This window comes from Benincasa hispida, chromosome 10 (genome assembly GCF_009727055.1).
Source record: "Benincasa hispida cultivar B227 chromosome 10, ASM972705v1, whole genome shotgun sequence".
NCBI classification, from domain to species: domain Eukaryota; kingdom Viridiplantae; phylum Streptophyta; class Magnoliopsida; order Cucurbitales; family Cucurbitaceae; genus Benincasa; species Benincasa hispida.
This window is the reverse complement of record NC_052358.1, coordinates 18,205,950-18,212,976: the sequence shown is the minus strand read 5'-3', so window position 1 is coordinate 18,212,976 and position 7,027 is coordinate 18,205,950.

Here is a 7,027-nt window from a genome sequence, read left to right as displayed (position 1 = left end):
GGTAGAAGGTAGACGATCACTATTACTCAAGAAAAAGTTTTTTTTTTTTATTTTATTTTTTTATATATACTTTTGTCAATAATGAGTGTGACGCATGACATTTTTTAATATACTTTTGAATCCTTTTTAATTTTTAATATTTAATTCAACCTTCTTTACTTAAAAATTCATGTGTAAATTTAATTTAAAACTAGAAAATTTCACCTAGATTGCTCACTAGTCTCTACTATATTAAAAGGAGCTATATGAGAAAATCTTTTTCTCCTTATTTTGCTTTTCATTTTTTTTTTTTTGTTAAAAGTTCATTATACCCTTTTCATTAATTATGTGTGCATTTTTTTTTTACTTTAGATTTTTTTTTTTAACAAATTAACCTCATGAGTAATATAAAAAGTAGAGGGAGGAGAAAGTGAAAAAGTAACTTTAAGTATAAATTATATTCACACCCCTTTATAATTAAGAACAATTTTATTTGTACTATTTAGAATTTTTGCTGATATTTTTAACTTTTCTTTCTCAATTTATATTTTTCAGATAAATACAAGATCTGAACAAAAAATTGTATCACTTTGTGTTGTGAATAACTAATTTAATTTTAACTTCACATAATACTAATTTTTTTAATAAATAATAATCATACATTTTTATCTACCATGGAATTCTCTTGATATATCCCTTCACATAAAAACTAAAATTCAAATAGACACACCCCTTACAATTAATACACAACGCTTCACATAATAACTAAGTATTTTTTAAAGAACAAATACAAGTTTTCTTGTTTTCTTTGGTCCCATCTCATTTTAAGAATGTCATGATAGAAAATATTGTAGAATGATAATTGAAATTTTCATTATTCGTAAAAAAATATTTAATCATGCCAAAATGAAGCCTAAATAATCTATAAACTTATTTTCTTCGATGAAAAGTTATTATTGTTATCTTCATATTTAAGTTTTGATTTATTATTATCCATTAACCGTTATATTTGGGGGGAAAAATTAGATATGCCTAGTATATATAAATAAAAGAAAAAGGGAATGACAAAAAAGTAAAATGGAGATGCTTCACCATGGAAATATGAAAAACCAACGATTTAGAAGAGCATCCAAAACTCTCAAAATGCCCTTAAGGAGGCGTTTGGATTAATTGAGAGAATTGGGATGGGAATAAGGGTGGGAATGGATAAGGGATATACATCCTTTGTTTGGTACAAATTTTAAAGTTTTAGGCATGAGAATAAGCAATTTTCGTGCATTTGTTATACCCATGGATGATACACATCCAAAAGTGTGAGTTTTCTTTATGCCCACTCTTTCTCTCGTTTTAATACATGAATTTATTATTTTATTTTATATTATTAAAATTAATTAATATATGAATATTAACTTTATAATTCAAAAAATTATATTACATTTTAAATTATAATATTCGAATTTAGCTACTCTAGATTGATAAATAAATTAATTAATTATATAATAAATCATAAAGAACTAATGCATAATACCGTTAACTCATTAATAAATTATATGTAGTTAATTAATTATCATTATGATTATATTTTATGATATTATTTTTAATATATTAAATTAGTTTATCATTTGATTAATTATAATTCATTATTTTTTAATTACAAAATATTATAGTGATTTTGATTGTTTTATTAATTAATACATCATATTTATAAATTCATCAAATTGATACATCAAATTATGTAATCAAGTAACTTTAATTATAAATTACTCATTTTACAAACATTTGTAACTAATAATTTAATTAATATTATTATTTGATAGTTAAATAATTAATTTTGCTTAAAACTTTGAATTGAATTTATGCTTATCAACTAATCTATCAAAGTTTGATAGAGATATCCATGATTAATTTATAAATAAAATGCAAACCTAATTTGTTACCATAAAATTTTGATAACATTTCCATGTAATCTTATTCCCAGCTTTTTATTCCGCAACATACTTAATTCTTGGACATCTTTAAAACCTTTAACCAAACGACACCTAAAGACATTATAGGATACCCATAAATCTCTGGATGATAGGACATCTTACAATATCACAAAATAAATACGACAATCTAGATGTTCACACCTTAAAAATTTAAGATATCTACCATACAAACGACCCCTTAATTATACTATGTCGTATAACTTATAAGTGATCATTCACCAACTTTAACATTTATATTAAAAATTATAATGAAACATTTAAAAAAGACTAGATTAATGAAGGTCTAAAGGACAGTTTAATTTCATTTGGCTCAAGGAATCAAAGCATATCATTACTTATTGATTTGCACAAAGAAATAGCAACTGTTATTTGTTTACATAAAAACACTCACATATACACACACAAAATGATACACACTCAGTTTCTTAAAAATTCTAATGGGGTTTCTATAACTTACATAAACTGTAAATATGGATTGTCTCATAAATTCTTACTAAACAAAAGGACATTTAATAGTAAAGTAGCATAGAACATATTTCATATTCCTTTGCCATAATGCCCATAAAATTTACATTATGTAATGTAGATCATTAATGTAAACTAAGGCAAAGAGAGGAATAATAATCGATAAAACCATCTTTCGGGATACTTGAATTGCTCCACTGTCATTTTGTATGTCCTTGTATGAAAAACCTGTACATGTTGTATGGTTTATACAGACAAAAAATAAACAATTATATGACGTTTTTATGTTGTACTTAAAATGTCATTCCAAATAAGTTCGTCTTCTTTAGTAATCATTTAAGTCTATTTTGATGATAGTTTAAGTTTCATTTGATAACTGTTTGGTTTTGGTAGAAGTTAGGCTTATAATTTATAAATACTACTATTACTTATTGTCTATTGATTTGTTCGTTTTATTTATCTACTTGTTAGGATTTTTCAAAACGAAGCTAAGTTTCGAAGACTAAGAATAGTAGGCTCCATTTTATGAAGATTTCGTTGTTAGTTTTCTATTTCTTAAATTTATTCATGTTTCATCCCAATTTTCAATTATAGCTTTTACATATAAAGTAACACTTGAATTTTAGTCAAATTTTAAGAACAAAAACTATTTTTTTTAGATATCTAGACTATGGAAATGTATAGATGAGAGTAGTCTTTATAAGATTAATGTTAAAGAATAAAAAAACAAATAGTTATCAAATGGGTTCGTAGTTTTTAAAAATATGATTAGTTTTTGGGATTTGACTAAGTCACAAATGCTTAATTAAAAAAGGTGAAAAATCATTGCAAACAAGTTGAGAGAATACACAAACACAATTTTCAAAAAAAAAAAAAAAATGTTATCAAACTCCTTTGCTATTTGTTTTCACCTTTCTTAAACAAATATTGAAAAACAATTAATAAATTTTTAAAAGCTACTTTTTCTAGTTTCAAAGTATAGAAGGGTTTTTTTAAATATTGGTACAAAGTGAATAACAAAATAAAGAAATTTATAGGTGAAAGTAGTATTTATAATTTTAATTTTAAAAAAATAAAATAGTTATTAAATGAGATATTGGTTTTTAATTTTAGAAAATTAAAATTATAAACATTATTCCCATTTTTTAATTTCTTTTAATATTTTGTATGATTAAAATTCTAGTATGGACCTACTTTTAGGTCTCATCTTATTTTATACTTTTGAATTTTCAATTTAAGTATTGCTCTTTTAATAATTCTTTACTCATCGTTAGTTTGAAGCTAATGTTAAACTTGATAGAATAATAATAACAATAAATTTTATTAAAAAAAATACCATGTAAATATATATCCAAAATTTATGAAAAGAAATTATATTTTATTTTAGAGAAGTTAAAAATAAGCTTGTGGACTAATTTTAAGAGTTTTTTTAGATAAGACTAAATTTAAGATTTATATAAGATAAAACAAATATAATTTTGCATTTGAAGTAAATATACTAAAATTGATAACCATAACTAAAATGGTTTTTTAATGTAAATTCAAGCAAAAATTTTAAAATATTAAAAATTAGTTTTAGAAGTATGTCGCCTTATAAATTAGAATTTTACTAAGAATTCATAAACTTCTTCAAAAAAAAATGTGAATAACTTTGTAATTTAATTGGAAAAACAATATCACAGTGTCCCATAGGGAGAGTTTTAGCATTAAAATAAATCTAGATTAACGGTAATTAGCATATATTTATTCCCTCAAACTCCAAGATTTACCTTCTTGTACGATCATACCTCACTTGCTCAACTCAAAAGAGAGTTTTTCTTTTTTAAAAAATCCATCAGAAGCTTATAAAGAAATTTTAAGTACTATAGTTTCCATACTACCGTCATTCATTATTAACCACAAAAAAGCTATTTAAAAATTATAATCACATTGTGGGTTTAGAAACACGGTCATCCTTTAATGTAAGACATAGATTGTATAAAAAGGTTGACCGACATAAAACCTTGTTGTTTATGATGTCGCTCGTCTATCTAACATTGTATCCCTAGGTTGATTTTGAATGTTGGATGAAATAAAATAATATAGTATTTACTGACATGTGAAATGTGGAATTGAAAGAATATATACTACGATTGTACTAGAAATTTTTAACGGAAGGTCTTACCCGTTAAATTGGCACATCTGTCGATGAGAAATGTTCGTAGAGTCCAAGTATCGAAGTTATTAGCGAACCAAAAATCCCTCTTAACGTCATGGATACAATCTAGCACTCCCAAAGTGTGCTTTAAACACCCATTTTGACAATAATTCGTCATTTCCTCTTGTGCTACTTCTATCGTTAAATTAAGGGACAATTGTTGTTGCTCACTACACCACATAGATTTCTGCACATCCACCCAAGAATTCTCATTTCAAAACCCTAAACCAATGATAACAAAGGAGTGAACTTGGAAAATAAATATTTATTTGATCTCTAGGTTGTCGTTCTTATTTTCATTCGGTTTATAAGTTTCGAGATCTTGCATTTTTAGTACGAATTTTTAGTTTGATTTCAACTCAATCTCTAATTTTCAAAATGTTACGATTTTACGTTTGAGATTTAAGTTTTCTTTTCCATTTGTTAGATCTCAGGTTTCGAGATTTATACTTTTTACTTCGATTCTTAACTACACATACTCAATCTTCATCTTTAATGTTAATTAATTTAAAAGAACAAAAAGAATTATAATTATTTAAGTTTCGATATTTTTATCACTATAAAAATTTCATTGCGTAATTATTTTAAATTAATTAATATATATTGATGTCAAAGACCAAATGTGAGTATATAGTAAAAAATTGAGGTCTAAAGTGTAAATCTTGAAACCTAAAATCAAAACAAGATTCAAATCTCAAAGGTAAAATTGTAACATTTTGAAACTTAATAACTAAATTGAAATCAAACTCACAACTTAAAACTAAAAGTATAATATTTTAAAATCTAGGGATCAGATAGAAACTAAACCCCAAATCTATGGATCAAAAAGATTTTTTTTTTCAAATTTCATTTTATGCTTAAATATATGAAATATTCGTATTTAATATATCATTAACGTATTCTCATCATTTTCTTAAACTAACAATTTTTCAAAAGAAAATTTGAATTTTGTGTTTAATATGATATTGAATCATTGATTTTGTATATAATAAATTTGTGAATTAAAAAGCCGTTAAATATGTCTTTAGATACAAATTAAATATTTAAAAATCTAATAAATACAAAATTGAAAGTTTATGACTTTGTCATTATTAGCTTTTTGCTTTTAAGTACTTGTTTCCCAATTTTCATACTCTAATTTTTACTTCCTTATGAAATGTTTGGATTTTTAGACAAAAATTTAAAAATAAAACAATTTTTTTGTTGTCAAAGCTTGTCTTAGTCGTCTTTTTTTTTTTTTAAATCTCAAAATAAAGCTTGGACTTAATTTTTGAAAGTATGGAGAAAGTTAATAATGAAACAAAATAATCTCGAGGAGTAGTGATTATAAGCTTACTTTTTTAAAAAAAAGAAAAACAAAAAAAAAATCATCAAAATTAAGGGCCTAAAACTGGAATGAGAATTAAATCCAAAAATTTATGCCTCATTTAGTAACTATTAAGCACTGTTTGGTAACAATTTGATTTTTAGTTTTTGTTTTTATAAAAAAAGCCTATATTATCCACATTTCTTAGTTTTCAAAATTTGGCTATGTTTTTTAAATCATTAGTGAAAAGTATATAACAAAAGAAGAAATTTGGTGGTGGAAATAGTATCTATAGGCTTAATTTTCAAAAATAAAAACAAAAAACAAAATGGTTACCAAACGGGACCTTAGTTTTTTATTTTTGTTTTTGAAATTTAAGCATATTTCATCCACATATCTTACAATGATTTGCATCTTTTTTAAGTACAATTGTTGAATTCTTAGCCAAATTCCAAAAACAAAAATAATTTTTGGAAGTTACTTTTTTTAGTCATTAAAATTTGACTTGGTTTTTTAAATCGGTAAAAGTAGATAACGAAGAAAAAAAATTGGAAGTAAAAATAATATCCGTAGACTTAATTTAGGAAAAAAAATAATTACCAAACGAAGTCTAATAAATATAAGCTTTAATTTAGTGCTTTACATTGAACGTGATGCATTCGACGGCGCTCCTCCACTGCTGAGTTGGGTTCAGATTATCATTTCTTCTCGGATTCGTCACGTCTAATTTCACCCCCAAAAAAAAACACACACACAAAATTACAATAATTAAGACAGAAAAAAGAAGAATAAATCGAAAATAAATAAATAAAATCTTAAACTTTTTCAAATGATTAAAAATTCTCATACTCCCTTGAAATCTTTATAAACACTTCAAAACTATCATTCGATATAGTTTTAAAACGTCGGGTAATACTACAATTTTTTAATAAATAAAGATATTTTCGAAACAAGATCATTACTTTCGGAAGCGTTTGCACCATTGATGAAGACCGCGAAAGAAATGACGAAGAGGCAAACAAAGGATTTGGAATGTAGATTGATTTCCATTTATTTTGTGTTGTAAAAAAAAGGATTATGGAAATGGTTTTG